The following is a 22,500-nucleotide window of genomic DNA, read 5'->3' on the forward strand; positions in this document are numbered from 1 at the left end:
TGCAGGCTCCGTGGCCGCGGGCCGCCGAGCGACCCTCGCGCCGCGGGCTCCCCGAGACCCGGGCCGCCGGCCGCCGAGCGACCCTCGGGCCGCGGGCGCCCCGAGACCCGGGCCGCCGGCCGCCGAGCGACCCTCGGGACGCGCACGCCCGAGACCCGGCCCGCCGGCCGCCGAGCGCCCCTCGGGCCGCGGGCGCCCGGGACCCGGGCCGCCGAGCGGCCTGCAGGCTCCGTGGCCGCGGGCCGCCGAGCGACCCTCGTGCCGCGGGCTCCCCGAGACCCGGGCCGCCGAGCGGCCTGCAGGCCGCCGGCTGCCGGCTGCCGGCCGCCGAGCGACCCTCGGGCCGCGTGCCCCCGAGAGCCAGGCCGCCGGGAGACCGTCAGCACGCGCAGACTCGGGCTGCGCAGCCGCGGGCTGCCGGTGGACCCGCGGGCCCGCGGGACCCCGGTCAACCAGCAGGCCGCGCCGTCCCGTACCGCCGGGTGACCAGCACGGCGGCGGTCCCAGGCCCTCCACGCCCGTGCTGCTGAGCGGCCTGCAGGCCGCGGGCCGCCGAGCGACCCTCGGGCCGCGGGCGCCCGAGACCATGCCCGCCGGCCGCCGAGCGACCCTCGGGCCGCGGGCGCCCGAGACCCGGGCCGCCGGCCGCCGAGCGACCCTCGGGCCGCGCGCGCCCGAGACCATGCCCGCCGGCCACCGAGCGCCCCTCGGGCTGCGGGCGCCCGGGACCCGGGCCGCCGAGCGGCCTGCAGGCTCTGTGGCCGCGGGCCGCCGAGCGACCCTCGGGCCGCCGGTCGACTTGCAGGCAGGTCGACCAGCCGGCCGCGGGCCGCCGAGCGCCCCTCGGGCTGCGGGCGCCCGGGACCCGGGCCGCCGAGCGACCTGCAGGCTCCGTGGCCGCGGGCCGCCGAGCGACCCTCGCGCCGCGGGCTCCCCGAGAGCCGGGCCGCCGAGCGGCCTGCAGGCCGCGGGCTGCCGGCCGCCGAGCGCCCCTCGGGCTGCGGGCGCCCGGGACCCGGGCCGCCGAGCGGCCTGCAGGCTCCGTGGCCGCCGGCCGCCGAGCGACCCTCGGGCCGCGCGCGCCCGAGACCCGGGCCGCCGGCCGCCGAGCGACCCTCGGGCCGCGCGCGCCCGAGACCATGCCCGCCGGCCGCCGAGCGACCCTCGGGCCGCGGGCGCCCGAGACCCGGGCCGCCGGCCGCCGAGCGACCCTCGGGCCGCGCGCGCCCGAGACCATGCCCGCCGGCCACCGAGCGCCCCTCGCGATGCGGGCGCCCGGGACCCGGGCCGCCGAGCGGCCTGCAGGCTCTGTGGCCGCGGGCCGCCGAGCGACCCTCGGGCCGCCGGTCGACTTGCAGGCAGGTCGACCAGCCGGCCGCGGGCCGCCGAGCGCCCCTCGGGCTGCGGGCGCCCGGGACCCGGGCCGCCGAGCGACCTGCAGGCTCCGTGGCCGCGGGCCGCCGAGCGACCCTCGCGCCGCGGGCTCCCCGAGAGCCGGGCCGCCGAGCGGCCTGCAGGCCGCGGGCTGCCGGCCGCCGAGCGCCCCTCGGGCTGCGGGCGCCCGGGACCCGGGCCGCCGAGCGGCCTGCAGGCTCCGTGGCCGCCGGCCGCCGAGCGACCCTCGGGCCGCGCGCGCCCGAGACCCGGGCCGCCGGCCGCCGAGCGACCCTCGGGCCGCGCGCGCCCGAGACCATGCCCGCCGGCCGCCGAGCGACCCTCGGGCCGCGCGCGCCCGAGACCATGCCCGCCGGCCGCCGAGCGACCCTCGGGCCGCGCGCGCCCGAGACCATGCCCGCCGGCCGCCGAGCGACCCTCGGGCCGCGCGCGCCCGGGACCCGGGCCGCCGGCCGCCGAGCGACCCTCGGGCCGCGCGCGCCCGGGACCCGGCCCGCCGGCCGCCGAGCGACCCTCGGGCCGCGGGCGCCCGGGACCCGGCCCGCCGGCCGCCGAGCGACCCTCGGGCCGCGCGCGCCCGGGACCCGGGCCGCCGGCCGCCGAGCGACCCTCGGGCCGCGCGCGCCCGAGACCATGCCCGCCGGCCGCCGAGCGACCCTCGGGCCGCGCGCGCCCGAGACCATGCCCGCCGGCCGCCGAGCGACCCTCGGGCCGCGGGCGCCCAGAGACCCGGCCCGCCGGCCGCCGAGCGACAGCACGCGCGGACTCGGGCTGCGCAGCCCCGGGCTGCCGGTGGACCCGCGGCCGCCGCTTGACCCGTGTATGCTTGCTGTTCATCTCCTAGAGATTCCTGCACCAAGCTGATTGAATGAGGAACATGGAAGCACTGTATATAGGCTTTGCATTTTTCTCTTCGTTTCCTGTACTTTGCCTTCGTTTCCTTTGCGTGTGCTCTATTTTATTGTACATGTTATATTGCTTGTTATTTTTTTATTCATTTAAGGTAGGACCGCTTTTATGCGTTTCTACACCTCCCCGCCCCCCCCCCCCCCCCCCCGCCCCGCGTCTCCCTCCTCTGGTGCCCGCCCCAAATGAGGTCGCATCATCTTTCATAGTGTACATCCTGGGCCAGCATAAGCTTTCCAAGAATAAAATGCCCCCCCGCCTTTCCTTCCCAAGGACACCACGAACACCTCCTGTCCTGTGCAGTGCTTTTTCACCCACCGCCAGCAGAGGGCCCTCTCTGACAGACCCAGGAACTCCCCTGCTCCGAGTCATCCAGGAGAGGCTGTTCCGTTCTGTGTGAAACGGGTGGGGTGGGCTGATGAGACATCATTGCTTAGAAGGCCATCGGGTTCACCGGTTCGGTGGCAAGAGAGAACATCCTCATCCTCCTTGAGGTTGACTCGGAAGGTCTTCGGGCCCGCAGGACACCGCCCCCAAATGGGCCTCCGTGGCATAGGGAGATTTTGCCATGCGAGGTGACAACAGGAGGGGAACACGGACCCTCCTTTCCTTCTCCCGTCTGAAAGCAGGAAGAAAATCTCTCACGGGAACAGGGTGGTGGAGGGGGCGGCCGGGAGGTGTAGAGATGAGGACTGACTGCTTTCCTGTCTTAAGAAATCACGAATCATCCAAGTGGGACCGCTCATAACACACAGAGGACAGAAGTGTGGACGAGATGAGGAGAATGTGTAAGGGAACGTCTTCCACAAGAACTCTTTTCCATAGGCCGACTTCAAGACTTTCCAACATCTCTAGGTTTAGGGGTGGACTGAGTGCCATGAAAGAATGGACATTCAGCAGCCTGTCTACATCATCTCCAAAGAAGGGAAAATGCTGAAACGTCCCTAGCTCCACAAGCCTAAGGGTCTCCCTGCTCCGGAGAGTTGGAGCATATGCGTGCTTCCATGCCTACACAGATCTTGCGCTTTAGGGAAACCACAAACTAGGCAGGAGCCTGGACTTCTACAAGGCAGTCCATGTTCACACGGGTCACTGTGGTTGGCTTCCTTACTTTCATTGGATTGGATTGGGGTGGGGTGGGGTGGGGTGGGGTGGGGTGGGGTGGGGTGGGGGGCGGGGGGGGGCGGTGACAAATGTCCAAGGATGAGGCATCCTAAAGAAGGAACGTGTGTGGTCCAAGCTACCCGAGGTCGCCATCCTCATTGTAGGAAGAGGACCTCTTTGGGGAGTGTGGGGAGGGGGGAGGCAAGGTAGAAGGTATGCAGATAAGGTTTGGGGGAGGGAAAAAAAGACATTTCGGTCCTAAAGCTAGTCATTTCGAAATGGGAAACAAAGGACACAAGGGAAAAGCTAAAACTGGGCACAGGCGATTGGAAAAGGTTTCTGAGGAGAAGAATCTTCGGAAAGGAATGGGAACCGTGGTCAGGACTGCTTAAGATGAGGATGGATTCAAGGACACACATGAGTGTTCGTATCAACAGGAAACCAGTGCAAAACTAGAATTCAGTTTTCTGTCTCTCGGTGAAAAAGGCCAACTTTGGGCTCGGGCTTGGGTGTTTCTTCTATTGCTCTGCTCTCTCCGTCATGAGAGAGAAAGCTTTCCTTCCTTTTTCCGGAAGGAAGGAAGGAAGGAAGGAAGGAAGGAAGGAAGGCAGGCAGGCAGGCAGGCAGGCAGGCTTATGTCTTCTAAAAATCATCACTTCTTTTCTAGGTTACCTTTATCAGGTCTTGGGGGACTCACGTGGACTTAGTCCTCTTGATATTCAAAGAGCCAGGGTTGGCTCACAAGGAAAGAGGCGTCTCTCTTTGCCTAGCAAGTCTTTCCCTGGGATGTGGGTGACGTGGCTAAGGAGGCACTGTTCCCCAGTGACCTATCTAACTGTTTTACACTCGTTGGGGTATTTTGGACACATTTGCCCCCAAACCGAATGACACATGAAGTCTTTTGCACTTAGAATGCATGTTGAGAGAGGATCCAAGAGGAGAGGGCCTAGCTCAAGAATGTGTTCTCTCTCCTTCGAAAGCAGAGCCATGAAACGGAGTAGGCTTCCTGGAGAGGTTTCCTGACATGGGAAGCATTGTCGAAGAGGAAGGAACGTGAAGCCTTCTTTGGCTTGTGTCTATACACGGGTGTGTTCCAACTGCTCTGGAAATGATGGGATCCTTCTTCTCTGCCCTGGCATACAGGGTTTTCGGTCGTCCAAATGGAGGCTCACACGACAGGGACTGAGCCCAGTATCAAGGAGATATTCCACCCGAGTTTCATGCCGAGGCGGCAACAACAGCCTCTTGAAAGATGATGGGGGGTGGGGGGGGGCCACACGTGGATCAATTCCATTCTGTCCATTCAACAGAGGGTCGGGGCTACAGCAGACCCCAGAGAGGGACAGCAGACCCCAGAGAGGGGCAGCAGCCCGGCCGGCCACTGGGTCTCCATGTCTCAGGCTTCCTGGGGAACCTCACCCCCCCCCCCAGGTCCCCGCCGCCCCCCGCATTCCGCCACCCACCTTGGTGCATTTCGAATGGCTCCAATTGTAAATAGATGCTGGTGGGAAGATTTCTACAGGTTACCTGCAATGGCTGACCTGTCATGCTTGTCACCCTGGGGGAAAACAATTCTCTTTGTCCCCAGAGGCGTCAGACCTCCTCTCTCAGGAACCCCTGAGCCCCGGCCACTGGACTTCACTCCACTGGCACGTAGTAAGGGTCATCCAAACGTTCCTGTGACGGTGAGTATGGTTTCCATGTGGGTTGAAGCCTTCCCTTGCTGCAAGCCTTCTGTCCTCACCATGGCATAGAGACGGTTAAAAAAAAAATTGTGTTTGCCACTTTGGGTATACCTTCCACAGCCTGCAGTGATCAAGGCACCCACTTCGCTGGGCAAGTCCTATGAGCCTTCACAAAAGCTCTTGCAAACTTCTTGGGACCATCACTTTTCCAGTCACGCTCAATCATCAGGCAAGATTGACAGGGCCGATGGGAAAACTGGACTCCGAGAAGAACGAGTGACCTACGTGGGGCTGAATGAACTGAGGACTAGGATGATAGTGTGTGTATGACTACTTGTCTACAATAGGACTGATTGGGGAAGCCGCTGGGGGCGGGGGGGGGGCAGGGTGCGGATACCTTAGGAGCTTGGGATGAACATATACACATTCCTATACGTAAAGTGGATAATCAACAAGCTCTTACGACTTGGCACAGGAAACTATACTCAATACTTTGTAATAACCTGTAAGAGAAAAAAAATCTGAAACAGAATCTATATCTATCTATCTATCTACCTATCTTTCTATCTAAATCACTGTGCTGTACACCTGAAACTGCACGACATTATAAATGCTTCCATTATTTCAAACAGAAAAGAATCTCCTAACCTGAGTGAGAGAGAGAGAGAGAGAACAGGACGGATTGTGAAATCTTTTCTTTTCCAGCTACAAGGGAAAATGAAAACAAACAAAACCCAATTTATTTTAAAAGTTGGACATCCATTTGGTGACTTGTACCCTTGTCAGCAAAATGGAATCACTTCTCTTTTTCTCCCTACCTGCTCCGTCCAGAATTCAGAAACTCTCCGTGAGGCTCCTTATTTCTTTGGCAAGAGAGTCACTTGCACGCGTTCCTTAGAGGCCCACGTTACGTTTCCATAAAACGGGAATACACACTTGTGGATATGAGATTCTGGTGCTATTCATTTTCCTTAGGGTGTTGCTTTTCACCTGAAAACCGGACTGGATCCTGAAGTCTTTCAAGTTGCCCCCAATATCTGGCTACAACTCTCTCCATGAATGTTTCCCACTTTCGCCCACCCTTTTGACTTGGCATCACTGACAACGAAAACGGCCCTTTGCCTGAAGCCCTACAGACCGAAGCTGGAGGACTTGGTGAAAACTTTAGAGACATGGCCACCACAGCTCCTGTGGAAACCATCCTGGTGCCTGTTTCTGTGAGAGCCACTCTGAAAGTCGAACCAAACACCCGACATCATCACAGCCATTTCAAACTGCTAAAGTTGCTTCCACCCTAACATCTACAAATCTTCTTCACTGACACCGCCCCCCACACGCTCCCCCCCCCCCCCCACTGGTTTATAATCGGCTCCAGTGATGGACCTTTGTCTTCCTTTGGTTTCCATACAAGTGCCTCTTAGGAAATAACCTGATTGCTTGCACCACAGGCCTAGTTTTTGGGAGCCCATCAACATCACTGCCTCCTGAGAGGAGATATGATAACTGTTTCACAGAACCGACCTGTTCTCAGAACTCAGAAACAGTTTCCATGAAATGGAGGCCTCTACTAACCTATTTTCTCCCTTTCCCTCCCTCCCCGCCTCCCTCCCTCCCTCCATCTCCCTCTCCCTCACACACACACACACACACACACACACACACACACACACACACACACACACACACACAGTCACCAGGTCAGCTTTCAATATGTTCAGAGTAGGCCGCCCCAAAATGTGTCTCCTTGAATTCAAGTCGCTTAAGAACTGGACAGCACAAGACCGGACATTCTGGCCCTCCTTTCTGTCCTCCCACAGCAGAGCACGATCTCAAGTTAAGACGTTTGCTTCCACGCATGTCCGTGATTCTCAAATGGTTTAGTGGGGTTTCCTGGGTTAGGAAAAAGAGGGGACTCCTATTTGCCTGAGACAAGGAGAAGTTCTCACACAACCTTCACCCATCCCTCCCTCCCTCCCTCCCTCCCTCCCTCCCTCCCTGCAGTTTGGAGGGGGCAGCCTAAGGGTGGGGAAATTGGGGAAGGAAAAAAAAAAGCCGTTCGATAAAGGGGAGCTCGAGGCAAAGTCAAAGGCTCCCGATCTGACCGGAGAGCATTCTGCATTTGAATGAAGCGATTGAACAAGGCCCTGCGGAATGAAGCGTCCGGACTTCCCCTCCCCCTCTCCCGGCAACTATCAGCCCTGGCGACTTGGGAAGGAGCGAGCGGTGGAGAAGCGGGCGGGGGCGGGGGCGGGGGCGGGGGCGGGGGCGGGACCAACAGACAATAGCCGCTGCCTGCCTGCCTGCCTGCCGGGCTGAGGCCTGAGGGCTGCGGGCCACGCTGGTTTCTGCAACTCAATCCCTTCCAGGAAGCACCTGTGATGACTGCTTGGCAGGGAATGGTCAAAGCTGAACTCTCTTGGCCTATTTCTGAAAAAGGCCTGAGTCTCAGCTACGACAGATTTTCTGGATTTCTTGGCCCATGCGCAGACCCGCACCCTCCCATCCTGTCAGATCCTTTGTACCCACACCTCCCCTGGGAGAGTTCGTTGGCCTCGTCTGGAACATGAACAAGCAAAACCAAACATAGTGTGACATGATGTATTGGTCTTTATTGAAAAGAAACGTGCTCCTCTCGCACACCTGAGGGCAGGAAGCAAAGGCACGTTCTCAGCAGGACGGGGGACAGGGAACCCGAACCCAGGCCGGTCAGCAGTGGCCCCCTGCCCCCCACCGCCCCGCCCTCCCCATCCCCGTCTCTCCCAGGCCCACGTGGGGCCTCCCTTCCCTGCCTCTCTCTGTGCCCCTCGTCTCCAGCTCCCCCAGCCCAGCTTCCGCACCCCCCCCCCCCCCCGGCCCCGGGAAGGGGAGGCATGTCTGTCCCAGCTCCAGTTCTGATATTTCACTTGTGAAACTTCCCTAGGCCCAGGTGCCAGCTTGCCGTCCTGCTGCTTCATGTCCGTCTCTATCAGCCATGCCCAAAGGGCACGGGAAATTATGGACAGCAAATAGCACACCTAGACGGTGTGTGCGTGGGGGGGGGGGTGTCCCTTCTCCAGGAAGCAGTGAGGGAACAAAAGGAGGCCTGGGGGAAGGAGTCCTGGGTGCCTATCATCGCGCCCCCGCCCCCCCACCGCCCCGCAGAGCACCATTCATTTCCATCTCCGCATCTGAAGGACACATAGTCCTGGTTGAAGCAACTTGATGAGGATTCCCCTCCTAACGACGTGACAGAACCTATGAAGAACTGCACTCCTTGAATCCATAAATGCTAACGGGATCCAAGGAGTTTTCCATCAATGGCAGAAAAAGAAATGGTCCTGAACATAATAACTGCCAAGTATTCCTCTAGACGGAGGCATCATTCACTTTTTCTTAACTTTTTTTCTTTTCATGTTTTACAATAAACTGTATATATTTAGAGTGTACAATTTGGTACCCCAATCTTCCAATTCATTCCCCCCCAACCCTCCCCGCTTTCCCCACTTGGTGTCCATATGTTTGTGCTCTACATCTGTGTCTCTCTTTCTGCCTTGCACACCAGTTGATGTGTACCATTTTTCTGCAGTCCACATATATGTGTGAATATACAATATTTGTTTTTCTCTTTCTGACTCACTCTCATTCACTTGTTAACAACAGTAACGATGACGACGACAAGGACAAGGATAAGGACCGGAAAAACAACAACAGAGAGAGCACTGGGCGAGTTTTCCACTTCTTAAAGGAAGGAGGCCGTGTTCCCAGGCAGGTTGGCTCAGCTGCACAGTTCCCTCCGGTGACTATTCCTGGGGGCACCGTCGAGGTGATGCACGAAACACACAGGAGGAGGCCTTCTTGAATGTCCTGCCCAGGAAATGGGGACATGATTCCAGCAGTGGCGATGGCTGCCCTTCTCTTTAGGGTGACACACGGGCCTGATGGCACCGGGCAAACCCTCCCCTCCCTCCCTCCCTCCCTCCCTCCCTCCCACCTACCTTCCTTCCTTCCTTCCTTCCTTCCTTCCTTCCTTCCTTCCTTCCTTCTTGAGGCTCTTGGCCTCCCCACTGAAAGGAAGAGCCCAGGGCCCAGCAGCAAAGACCTTCTGCTGATCCTTGCCAGGGGGCTCTCATTTTACACACTTGAATAGGATCAGTAGACACCGTCATCTCATGAGAAGCAGAAAATATCATCTAAAAGCCTACTTTCCTGGTGTCTCAGCGTCCAGGGCTCCTCCTTCTCAGGGATCTTGTGCTCTGTAGGGATAATTCACATGCTGGGGGAGTAGGTTCCCAATAGCATCTTATGAAATGGATTACAGGATGTCTTCCTTTGAAAAAGATAAAGATTATTTGGGAAAGTTATTCATATGAAGCACATGGATGATATCCTCTCTGATCTATATATTAGAGTTGACCGTTGAACAACCAACATGGGGGATTAGGGGGGCCGACCCCACACACACCATTGAGAACCCATGCATAACTTCACAGTCCAAGCTCTGTATCGGGGCTTCCACCTCTGGGTACTCAGCAACCAGAGATCCTGCAGTGCCATAGTGCACAGCTATGGAAAACATCCCCTTATGAGTCACACACACACACACACACACACACACACACACACACACACACACACACACGCGCGCGCGCGCGCGCACGTGCTCGAGCGCAGACATCTCAACTTTGTTACCCAAACGTTAGTGGTGTTCGAATAATCTTAGAAGTGATGACTGCTGTCTGATGAAATCAATGGATCCATCAATCAATCTATGACACTACACTTTGTATTTCCTAGTCTCAAAATTATTTGGAATTTGGCTCCTTAGAAGTTTAGCTTGGTCCTTCAAGGACAGTGTCAGTTGGAGAGAAAATAACATTTCTTCAAATCATGGAAGTGAAATAGTCCTGGACGCTTATGTGAAACATTAACATAATTTTTCTTCTTTATTTTATAAGATAACTGGAATTAGGAAGAAAATCTCCTCGTGAAAAACCAGGTGCTACCTTTCCTTGACTGATGATCGAAGAGGAGAAAGCATTTTCTGGGCCCATGCAACTTGAGAGAAGTTCTAACTTTTCTGGAAAAGAAAGATTCCCACCCTCCCCTTGCTCGGCCATGCTAGAAACCTTCCCCTGCCCCAAACTCTGACGTGTCCCCTTGTTTGGCCTCACTGTGTGTCGTCCGTGGGCACGGGAACACACTTGCGTTCCGTAACAGGAGAGCCTATGGAGAAAAGATCTCTGCCCACTTTCATGGGATCTGCATTGCTGGCTAGGTAAACCTAAGACATCAAAAGAAGTGCCTTGGAACACATGCTCCTTCCACACTGGTCACCTCATAGGATTCCTAAATGACTCTGGTTCAGCACTCACTCGACTTGGCTGTGTTTCTGTGCTTCCTGACCTAAAGGATCTATCTGGATATGCCACCCGATAGAAGCTGAAATAAATTCACTTTGGACGTGTGTGAATGCCGTTCATACAGAGAGTGGGGACTGCAGGGAGCTCTTGTGGATAAAGAAAAATGGGGGAACACATGTAGGCGACAGCACATAAAGTATAGAAAGATACACGAAGGTTTCCTTCGTTCGCGGGTTGGGAAGGGGGAACGACAGAACATTCCCTGCTTCTACTCTACGCACGCACGCAGGCAGGCAGGCAGGCAGGCAGGCAGGCAGGCAGGCAGGCACCGGAGTGGGGTGGGGTGGGGGGAGCTGGCTCCTTACCCCACCCACCAGGGACGCGTGCGCGTTTAAAGAGACCAGGAGGAACGTGGTGGCGGTGGCGATGAGGAAGGAGGACCACGTTCAAGGTGTGGATTTGCGGTGAGGGCTACGTGAGGTGACTAAGAACTCGGTGCAGTGAGCGGCCCATACAAGGACAGAAGCGATGGTCCCCTAATGCTTGCAGGGCCTGGCCAGGAGCATGAACGGGCGCCCGTGTCCCCAGGTTGGCATCATGACACTAGTTCATCCCTGTGAAACAGGATGTGTTTTCTGTGTTCTCCTGTCTTGACAAACACACGTCTTTACCTGTGTCTCCGTACAACGACGGTCTCTGCGTGACAGTCGGCAGAACATCCCCAGGGACAATTATCACAGAGACCTGAGGTTCTGCTTGGCTGGCAATGCTTGTGTGAATACTGCAGTGAGATACAGACAGACAGACAGACAGACAGACAGACACACACACACACACACACACACACACACACACACACACACACCCCTACGTATAATTATGTGTATTTAATATGATATCTGTATTGATTTTCTGTCTCAGATGACGAATGATGCTGTCAGCCTCATGATTTTCACACAGGGTTTCTGTGTGTGTCCTACTGTCGGGACAACATAGCCGGTCTGTGTCATGGAAGCAGAGACACCGTGGGAGTCACAGGAATGAAGACCTCGTTCTAGGAACTGGACCTTCCAGAGGCCTGGGAGCAGCTGGGCAGGGCAGGGCTGGGCTGGGCTGCGGAGGAGGGGAGGGGAGGGAAGGCTGTGGCTCTCAGTCCTCTGAGTGCCCGGTGGCAGTGGCGGAGGTGGCAGTGCCGATGGAGCTGTCAGCGCCCACAGGGAAAGGTAGCCACCGATGTGCGGGGCCACAGGGGAGACATGGAGAGACTCGGGGGAAGGCACAGCTGTCCCTCGGTGGATCTGCGGCCAGGCAGCCAGGAGTGGCCTGGGCCACTGTCGTCCAGGGGGCACCAGCTGGGAACACTAGCCAGACGCAGGGCGGCGGGGGTGGGTGGGTGTGTGTGTGTGTGTGTGTGTATGTGTGGATGGACAGCCTTCCACCCTGCACCTCTGTGCCCACCTGTCACCGTGTGGGATGGCGACAGCCTGCAGAGAGCCTTGGCTGTGGCTTCACTTCCAATGCCTACATCCCATCCAGCGTTCTCTTCGCACCAGCCCTACCCTGGGGTCGCACGGGGAGGGGGAGACTCAGAAAGGCGGTTCCCAGGCTGCCCCCGCATGGAAGTCACATGAGCCTCCGGACATGGCCGTGCCACGTCAAACACGCGTCTGGAGGTAGGTCAGACTTTACATTGTGTTACGGTTTGTTTTCTTGGGAGAAGTTGTGTCTCTTAGGCCAGGAGCAACTGGAATTGTCGGTCAAAGTCCTCAGGCAGCCCTTTGACTTGGAGGCCGAGCACAAGTTTGACACGGTATGTTTCCGGTGACATGGAATTGCAGATGGCCCACGAAGCATGCTCTCGGCAATACTGCCAAGCCTGTGGTCTCACAGGGGACGGTCTCCTCGACCGAGATGTCACCATCTCGGGAGTCCGCACCTGGAGCGACACGGTGACCTCAGGACGGGCGCCCTGTCTGTGCGCCCCATCCGGATGCGCGTGGACGGGAATGGAGCAGCTCTGGGAACGGTGGACGATGCCAGCTCTTGTTCTTCTGCTCTGCTGCCTGCCGTGCACGGCTGTGGAGAGGGACGCGCCGCTGTGGAGAGGGATGAGCCGAGTCCAGTGTCTCTGAACCCACCCCAGGCAAAGAGGAGCAGGACAGTGGGTGTGGGCCCTCCCTCGTGTGTGGCCAGGATCCTGTGCGGGGGGAGAGTCCCTGGCCCTCCCGCTGAGAGGAAGGTGCGAGAGGTGGATCGGCGGCGGCGTCTTTCCTCGGGGCCCCAGAGCTTCTGCGGCTCCGATCTCCCCTCTTCACAGTTCTAGTTGGCGCCCGCCCCAGCACAAACCTACCTGAGAGCTTCCCTGGTATCCGGAAGCGATGGCTTTGTGTTTTGAGGACGCAAGGGGAGAAAGAGCTGAGCAAAGCTTTTCCCTGGAACCTGAGTGTCTATGGGTGTGTCTGGCCCATCACCAGCGAGCGTGCTGAGTGCCACTTCCTGAGGGCAGGTGCTCTTTAAGGAAAGTATGGCTTCGTATCTTTGTGACACGCAGGCCCTTCTAGAATGTGGAGCGAGTTTCTCAAGAATCCCAGCAGAATCCCAGGTGCTGTGGAGGCTAGGGCCTCAAAGGTCCGGCTCCATCCCCTCTCTCCATCCTGGCCTGGCCTGGCCTGGCTGGGCCCCTAAGGACCCTGCTGGCCTCTAGAGTGGCCCCTGCTTCTCGGTTGGTTTCCACGCTGCTGCTCACAGAGCCATCTTCTCCAAAGGCAGCCGACCGCCGTATTCCTTCCGTGGAGGCCTGGCACGGCTCTCCTCGGCTTGGATGATAGCATGAGAGGACTGACAAGCTGGGTCCTTCCTCCAGGGCTGACCTTTTACAAACTCCGCCTTGAAGAGGGGTAAAGTCAGCATGTCATTCTCACGTGTAAGATGGGACCCGAGGGGCCCGTTCCTAGCTCTACCACTTGGGAGAGTGGGGGACTCTTCCGTCAAGGAAACGGAGAGCTCATACTTGATGGTGCGGTTGTCAGAAGCCTTTTTCTAAGCCTCCCCTGGCCCCACCGTGTCAGAAAGACGTGTCCCTCCACCTGCCAGGGACTTGATGAAGGAGAGTCACTCTGGTAGAAGTACCCGAAGCTCGAGGACTTCACTGCCGTCTCCCTTTCTCTGGCACGGGCCCGCCCCTGGAGGAGCCCTGTCTTCACCTGGCCGTGACGGCACCGCTCAGGGGAGCTGGAGACAGGACCCCAATGAGGGCAGGTGGATGGGAGCCTGTTCAAAATGACCTACACACCCAATCTGCCGTAGACATGGTCCACAGATCGTGGACGTGCCTGTGCCCCCGAAGACATCCGTGTGGCCCCGGGCATCCGGCAGCCATCTTCTCCATGTTCTCCTGACCTGTGCTCTCGCTCTTTTCTCCGGAGCACTCGCCTGATGATTCGTGGGGGCATGAAACCCCAGCTGGCAGGAGCCAAATGATCTTCCCAACACAAGGGAAAAGAAGAGGTGGGGTCCCGCATCCATCCAATGTTTCTGTGCCTAAGAATGAGTTTCTAAGAAATCTCATCCTCCTTTAGCTCCCTTAACACCCCCCCCACCCCGGCGCCCGCCAGCCCGGGCCATAGTATAGTTACTTTCCCAGATTTCCTCCCTCTCCTCAGCAGAACCGAAGAGATTGTAGGTGTTGCCACTTCTCTGAGTCTTTCTTTGCTTTCTTAGGAGGGCTGCCCCATGTCACGTAAAACTTGGAAGACATACATGCGTGAGCATCTCTCCTTGTGATTCTAACCCAGGGAAGAGCATTTAAAACTCGAAAGGAGGCAAACTAGGGTTCAGGCACCCAGAGTTGAGCTGGGTGGCCACTGGGAAGAGAGTTCCAGACCCCTTCCTGTTTGGGGGAGGGGGAAATCTCCCCCTCTGCCCCTCTTGAGTCCTCGTGGCTGGACTCATCCTAACATGGACTCAAGGCGGATAGAGGAAGCGGGAGCGGGAACACGTGTTCGTTTGTTGTTGTTGTTGTTGTTTTACCTTCTAGCCGTGAGAAGTGGCTGAGGCGGGCAGCTTTTCGACTGTGTAGACCAAGGGACAGTACATGTGTGAGACAGGGATCAGACCGAGAGACTTAGCTTTCGGGTGCGCCCTGAGGGAAGGAAGAATCTAAACAGAGTTTGGGCTTGGGGGGGGTCCCTGAAAGAAGTCACAGTGTCTGTCTCCCTAGGCTTCTCGGCCCCAATGAATTCCCTACTTTGGGGATCGGAGCGTCCTCCTAACTCCAGGTGCAGATGCAGGGAGTGCGCCTTTCACCCGCGAGAGAGATGGATGTCTCGCTTTCAGGGAGACACAAAGAAGAGCCCGAGGGTCCCTCTTGTGTTGGCCGCCTGCTTGAGGTCACCGTCACGCCAAATGATCACTGTGCCACGGAGGTGCATTTTGGCGTGGCCTATCCTGGGCTCCACAGCCACCTCCCTGAGAACGGGTATGGTCAGAACCGTAGGAAGCTCAAGGGCGCCGCCAGCCGGTTTCAAAAACGTATCTGTCAGCACCTGCTGGCTGCAACCGCGAGGTTTGCAAGTGCCCTCCGCATAATTCTCCCCCTCCCCCGCAACGACGTCATCACTTCCAATCCTGGCGAACAATGTATGGAACCTTTGCTGGGGTTTTCGTTTGTTTCTCTTTTGTGGGGTTTCTCTCTCTCTCTCTCTCTCTCTCTCTCTCTCTCTCTCTCTCTCTGTCTCTCTGTCTCTGTCTCTGTCTCTGTCTCTGTCTCTGTCTCTGTCTCTGTCTCTGTCTCTGTCTCTCTCTGTCTCTCTCTCTCTGTCACACGCGCTCTGATGTTCGGGGCCTAATGGGAGAAATGAAATCAAGCGAGGGGTTTTGCCCTCAGGTTGCCTTGGTCTCGGGTTGACTTGTGTGCGCTGAGAAAGACGGCCTTTACTGAAGGCCCTGCGCAGACTTTTTGACACCCCCGATCCATGGAATCCTGAAGCTGTGGAACCTAGAAATCTTTCGGTCTCCTTTTGATTTGGAAATCTTCTCCTTGACAGAAAGAAGCCCATTTAAAAGAGAAAAAGAAAAAGTGGAACTGCATGAGCAGATCGGTTTTTAGATCTCAGCCGGGCGGCTGCCCGGTTCTCTGGGGAGAACTGTCTTCATCTTGCAAATCTGTACACACAGCCCACAGTGGCCTGGGATGGAGGCCAGTGGACTGGATTGGGCAGAACCTGAGACCAGAGGAAAGAGAAAAAAAATAAGAAAAATGGTGGTGGTGGTTGGGGGGAGGGGGAAGAGGTCTGCTTTGAAAAATAGGAACTGCTGGCAGGGCTCCCTCACCCCCACCCCCCCACCCCAAAGTAGGACTGTGTATCCAGGCGTAGAAATGATACTGCGCCAAGAAGGCAAGCGCTGTTGAGACTGCTGTTCCTATGATGTTACAAACCGAAAGCGATGCTTTCTGGTCGAGGCTCTCCATGACAATCTGCTAAGCAAATCACACGTTGGCTGTTTTGGACGTTCTCTGCAGTTTTCATTGGGAGTGAGGAAGAGCCGTTTGTACATGTTTTGATACAATGTTTTGAATGCTGTGGGACCATGGTATGTTTCCGCCGTGGATGAACAAGGTTGCCTTTTCCAGCTTCCGCTTGCATGGTCATTTCCTGGTCCTGACGACCCCCCCGCCCCAAGTGAGGGAGGCCTGTGTGTCTTTGTGTCCATTTAGAAGGGTTGGTGCTTGATGCCAGCATGATATCCAAATCTTGATTTTGGACTTACCAAACTACTGTTGGGAGTTTGTTTCTTGTCTTAATCTCCCTTAACTCTTGCAGTCACCTGAGTGTCCACTCTTGATTTCGCGTCTCTCTCTGCCTCTGTCTCTGTCTCTCTCGCTCTTTCCTTTTGTTGATTTCTTCAAGGCAAGCCATCTTTTTCCTCCTCCTCCTCCTCCTCCTCCTCCTCCTCCTCCTCCTCCTCCTCCTCCTCCTCCTCCTCCTCCTCCCCCCCTCCTCCTCCTCCCCCACCACCCTCCTCTTCCTCTTGCTCCTTTCTCTGCCCCCCTCCCCCCTCCCTCCCTCCTCCCCCCGCCCTTTTAAAATGGAAGTCTAACAGACTGACAAGAGTATATTGGTTTTCAGGTGTATACCCTAGCGAGTGGCTATGTTTACACATGGCCCAGGGATCTCCGTGATAAGTCTCGTTACTGTCTGTCACCATTCGATGTCATGACAGTAGGATGGACTCTATTCCGCCTGCTGTACATGACATCCTGCGAGTGAGTTGTTTATTTCATAACTAGAAGTGGGCACCGCTTCCTCTCCCTCACCTATTGCACTCGTCTCCCTCTTCCCCCCTCCCTCCCTCCTCTGGCCACCCCCCATTTGTTCCTTTTAGGTGTCGAGGAACCTGTTTGCGGTTCCTTCTTTGTGTTCATGTGTGTGTATTGCTGTGTACGTTCTTCACAGACATGATAGTCTCGCGACCTGAGGTATCTTGTGTAGCGCAATACCCTCTGGGTCTCTCCATGTTTCCGCGGATGGCAAGACCTCATTCCCTGGTAGGGTTGAGTCATAAACGCGCGCGCGCCTGTGTGTGACTAGGTAGAGACGTATGCACACAGAGAGCGCTATCGGTATGTCCCTAACTATGGCTACATAGGGATAGGTGTGGATACACATACACGTGTATGTATGTGTCACCCTCACCCCCTCGGTGGGCACGTAGTGGAGTTGCTGGGTCACGTGGTAGTTGTTGGTGCAGTGCTTTCAGGGACTTCTGTGCTGTTTTCCGTAGTGTCATCTGTTGTCGGGGAGCCATTCTGTCAGGCGCCAGGTGATATCTCTGAGTCCTCCAGCATGACATGGTGGTGGTCTCTCTCAGCGTGAAAAATAGGTGTCCCGTCAGGAGCCACTTTCCTCTGCCGTTTGGAACTTGCTGTCGCGATTCCAGATCCTGGGCCTGGCCGTGTATGCTTGTGCAGAGAAATGCCAGCGCTTTCTATCATACCCTCCATTTAAAAAAAAAAATGGTTCTGTATTTGATGGGCTGCGTTGGGTCTTTTTTTGCTGTGCGCGGGCTTTCTTTCCGTTGCGGTGAGTGGGGGCTCCCCTTCGTTGTGGTGCGCAGGCTCCTCATTGCCAGTGGCTTCTCTTGGTGCGGAGCACGGGCTCCAGGCACGGGGGCTTCAGGAGTTGCGGCACATGGGCTCAGTCGTTGTGCCTCACGGGCTTCGTTGCTCCGCGGCATGTGGGACCTTCCTGGAGCAGGGATCGAACCCGTGTCCCCTGCAGTGGCGGGCGGATTCTTAAGTAGTGCGCCAGCTAGGCAGCCCCAGTTGTTTCTTGTATTTCAGGGAAAGGTTTCCTTTGGCTTTTGGTTTTGTCCCCGCCCCCACCCCCCAAGAAAGGTACTGTTGGTTGCTTTGTTGACAGTGGAAAACTGTGTTGCGGTTGCTGTTGGAGTGGTGGGGGTCGTCGTCCTTGTTGCTTTGTTTCCTTTGTGGGCGTTGTTTTCTGTTGGTTTTTTCTGGCTTTGTTTCCTTGTGGATGAAAATGCCTGGTCTTGGTCTGCTCTGTTCAGGCCTCCTGCCCACTTTCCCCATCGGGTTGCTTGTTCTGGGGGGGCTGCGTTGCATGAGGCCTTGCCCTGTTTTGGACAGGAACCTCTTATGGGACATGCTTGAGGTTTTCAGATGCGTGTGTGTGTGTACGTGTACACGTGTGTGTGTCTGTACGTGTACACGTGTGCATACACGTACATGTGTGTGTGCCTTTACGTACTCCTTGAAGGGCCACAGCAGTCCCAGAGCTTGACTTTGACTTTTTGGTAGTTTGGCTTGGTTTGATTTTGGTGGGACGACAGGTCACTGTGAACCTTTACTGTAAATCTCTCTCTCACACGCACGCGCGCGCGCGCGCGCGCACACACACACGCACGCACGCACGCACGCACGCACGCACACTCACCACGTTGCATTGTGTAGATGTCCTGGAACGCGGTTTCTTTAGTGGATGGCTGTTGACTCGCTGCTCCCCGCCCCCCTGCCCCCGCCCGCCGGTGACTGTGGTCAGTCCATTTTGAAATCCACGTTCTGACCTCAAGGGCATGTTCCCCACCCACGCACCCATGTGTTCTCTTTGGACTTTGTCGCGGTCTGTGCGGAAATAGATGTTTGTTTCCATTTGTGTGGGGCCAGAGTGTATGTTTACTTTCGTTTCTAGCTTCCGGGCTCTGCGTATCAGCTTTCCAAAGCCCTTCCCCGTGCCAGAAGGGATGAGTTCCTGCGTCGTTCTCTGAGCGCTTGCCTGGTTTCGTTTCGCTGGTCCCCGCCTTCCCTCCCTCCCTCCCTCCCTCTCACCCTCCGGGGAGCTGGGGATCTCGCTTGTGGCACTGTGGGCGTCTCCGTGGAATTCCCCGCGCCCCCCCCCCCCCCATGGCCTGGAATCGCGTCCCCTTCCAGGCAGCCTCCCGGCGGCATCTTGCCAGCTACCCCCGCCCCCGTGTGCTGCCGGGGATCGGGACGCGCCGTGTCGTGTCGTGTCGTGTCGTGTCGGGCCGGGAGCTAGCTCCGAGGCGGACCCCTCGGGGCCGCGCGGGACGCCCGCCCCGCTCCGGGAGGAGCTCGGGCGTTTGGGCGGCCCGGCGCTCCGGCGTCCTCGGTGGCCGGCCGGCGACCGGGATCCGGCCCGGGGACGTTCGAGCCGGTTGTCGGGCGCCACCTGGCGGCCGCTTTTATATTGTCCCTTCCCTCCGGAGCTCCGGCGACCTTGTCGAGGGCTGTGACTCAGCCGCCGGGCCCGAAGCAGAGTTCCGGGAGGCGGGCGACGCTGGTGCTGGCAGCCCCGGTGGCGCCGAGGCGTAGGCGCCTCCTGCTGTCGCCTGAGATTGGGCCTGCAGATCTATGGGGCTGTGACTGCCGCCGCGCTCCCGAGCCGGGGCTGAGGGGCCGCCTGGCCGGGTCGACCAGCATGCGCCCGTGCCCCTCCGGCCGCGGGAACCCATGTCGGGTCGTGCCGCCGCGGTGGGAGAGGAGAGGGTCTGCCGCGCCCGGAGCGCCTGGGACTTGGTGGCCCGGCCTTCTCCTGGGCCGCCCTTGGGAGCGTTCGTTCCCCGACCCCCCCCACCTCCCTTTCCCGGTGCCCCCCGCGTCCCGCTCCGGAGGTGGGGACCGGCTCGGGCCGAGCGTTGAGGCCGGTGGAGGCCGCCACGGGCTCGGTGGTGGACGCGCGTGCGTCCCGGTCGTCAGATGCTTTCGGGCCGATGGTTTTCCGAGCCGGACTCCAGAGGTGAGGACCGGCCTGGGCCGCCAGCGGTGACCCGGAGAGGCTGGCCCGGGCCTGGGTGCGTTGCCCCGTGGGCTCCGGGCGTCTCCCTGGAGAAATGGGTTCAAGTCCCGATGGGTCCGGAGACGTGGACGGACCGGCCCCTGCTCGCGCAGGTGGCCGGCGAGGGTGCACCCGGCCTGTCAGCGTGCCCGCGTGGGTCCCGGTCGTCGGACGCGACTTTGTCTCCCCCCTCCGCTCTCCACCCCGAGTCCGGGCCGGGAGGTGGGGACTGGCGCGAGCCATACTGGGTGGCCCGGGGAGGGGCTCCCGGGCCCGGGCGTGGTCCCTCATGGGGCCCGCTCATCGGAGGCGGCTCGGAGGGGTGCTGTGTTTCTTTCTTGGAACCAAGTCCTGGCCCGGAGACTCGGATGGACCGGTGCCTGCCCGCGTGGGGGGACCGGGGAGGGCGTCCCCAGCCCGCTCCCTCTCCCCCGTGTCCCCGGCCCACTCTGCCACCCCTCCATCCCCGGGTCGACCAGGTGGCCCCGGGCGCTCCGGGGCAAGTGTGGATGGGGAAGTGTTGGGGGCAGGTGGCCGGACCGAGGTTCCGGGGGCCCCCGTGAACCTCGTGGGTGGGCCCCGCTGTCGGGCGCGATGATTTCTTCCGCCGGAAATGGGGCCTTTTTGCCACCAGATAGGTGCTGACACGGTGTTCTTCTGCGTCTGTCGCCGATAGACGCTGGGGCTCCGGACGCGGGCAGGACTCCGGGCTGGGGGCGGCTGTCTGACGCCCGGCTCGGTCCTTGCCGCTTGAGCTGCCCGCTTGGGCCTGCGCGCCGGCTCTTGCGTGCGCGTCCGGCTGCCCCGACCCGCGGTGCCGCCTCCGGCCTCTGGCTGAGCCCGAGGGCGGCGGGGCCAGGTGGCGTCGGGTGCTCGACCCTGTGCGCTGCCCCCGCTGCAGGCACCCGGTGGTGAGTGGCCGGCACGACCCCACCCCACAGGCTCTGTGCCCCGTGTCAGGCGTTCTCGTTCTGGGGTGGCTGGCTGCTCTTTGCCCGAGACGAAGGGGCGCCGGCGAGGCGGAAGCGGGCCTCCGTGTGACGGGTCTTCGCCGTGCCTCCCCTGCGGGCCTCCCCCGCCGTGGCTTTAGGCTGGGTGGGTCAACCGATTGATGTGGTGGTGCCACGCTCCGCTGGGCTGGGCCTAAGCCGTGCCAGACGAGGGACGGACGTTCCTGGGGGACGGGACCGCTCTTCTCGTTCTGTCCGCGGGCTCCTCGCCTCTCTTCCGCCCCGCCTGCCGGGGTGTGCGGAAGGCAGGGGTGCGGCCTCCGGCCCCGAACCCGCGGTCTCCCGCCCCCGCCTCCCAGCGTGGGCGGGGACCGGGGTCCTCGGACGCAGCAGACGCTCTCGCTGTGCCTCTTTGGCGTACGCCTCGCGAGCGGCCCTCCCCGCGGCGGGGAGGGCCGCCCCGCCGCCACGCTGCGCGCCCCCCGTCGGTGTGCGAGCGTGCCGCGCCTGGCCCTCCGTGGTGCTCCTGGAGCGCTCCAGGTCGTCCCTCAGGTGCCCGAGGCCGAGCGGTGGTGTTGTTCCCCTTTCCCAGCGTGTTCCTCGGGTCTCCGCCACCGTGGCGGGTGCCGTGAGCGGCTCTCTGTTGGGGGGGTCGAGACGGTAAGGGAGGTGCGCCCGCCTGTTCCCCCCGGCGGTGGGGCCAGGGGCCGCCTCGTTGTGCTGGTCCTCAGCGGCGTGCCGTGGGGGCTTGAGCTTGGCCGAGCGCACGCCCCGTGTGGTCCCCACTACGTGGGGGGCTGCGCGCGGGCGTGGGAGCGATCGTGGGGGCCGGGGCCTGTGAGAGAGGGGGCTGTGTCACGCATCTTGGGCGTGCTCCCCCTCGAGGGCCCGAGGGGCGAGCCCGAGGGCAGCAAGCCTTACCGAGGTCGTGCCCCGGCCCTGGCCGCGAACGCTCCCGTGGGCCGTGTGCTTACCCATACCGCAGACCCCCTCCCCTCCAGGCGACTGGAGGAGGTGTAGGCGGCTCACGGAAGCGCCTCTGCGGGCCCGAAGGAGAGGCGCTGAGTGGGGGATGACGCGCCCTCGGTGAGAAAGCCTTCTCTAGCGATCCGAGAGGGAGCCTTGGGGTACCGAACCCCCCAGCTGCCGCCCCTCCCAAGTGTGCAGTGGCCACCGTGGCGACTGCCAGAGCACGTGGGTAGACCCCCTCGCCTCCGCGGGAGGGGTGCGCCGGTCCCGCGGTGGGGCCGAGCGCCGCTCTTTGCCTACCGTGGCCCGCGCCTCCCCCCTCCGAGTCGGGGGAGGGTCCCGCCGGGCCGAGCCGAGCCGGTGTCCGAGGCGCGGGGTGGCGTGTGTGCGTGCGGGGTCGCCTCCGTTGGCGAGCCCGGAGGGGGGGGCCCCCCGGTCCCGGCTCCCCAGTCCCGCAGCCACGGGGAGCCCTGCCGCGCCTGCCCTTGCCTCGAGCCGCAGCCGGCGGCGGTGTGTGGCCCTAGGTCGGGCCGCCTGGCTCGGGAGCGTTTCCCCAGGACGTGTGAGCCCTTGGGGTCGGCTGAGGTGGTGATGGATGTGTGGAGGCGACGCAGATGGATGCGCGAAGGGGTGGACGGGCTCCTCCGCTGCACGCGGGGGGAACCGTCGCATGCTAGGCCCCGGCGGCGGGGCCGGGTCGTGGGGAGGCCCTCGAGGGTGGCGGGCGCCGGCCGGCGTCCCAGGCGTTGGCGGGACCGCCCCCTGGTGTGGGGCGGTGGGGCCCCGCGCTGGTTTTCCTGGTGGCCCGGCTGTGCCCCGGCCCTTTGTCTCCCCCTGG

Source organism: Hippopotamus amphibius, unplaced genomic scaffold (genome assembly GCF_030028045.1).
Source record: "Hippopotamus amphibius kiboko isolate mHipAmp2 unplaced genomic scaffold, mHipAmp2.hap2 scaffold_375, whole genome shotgun sequence".
NCBI classification, from domain to species: Eukaryota; Metazoa; Chordata; class Mammalia; order Artiodactyla; family Hippopotamidae; genus Hippopotamus; species Hippopotamus amphibius.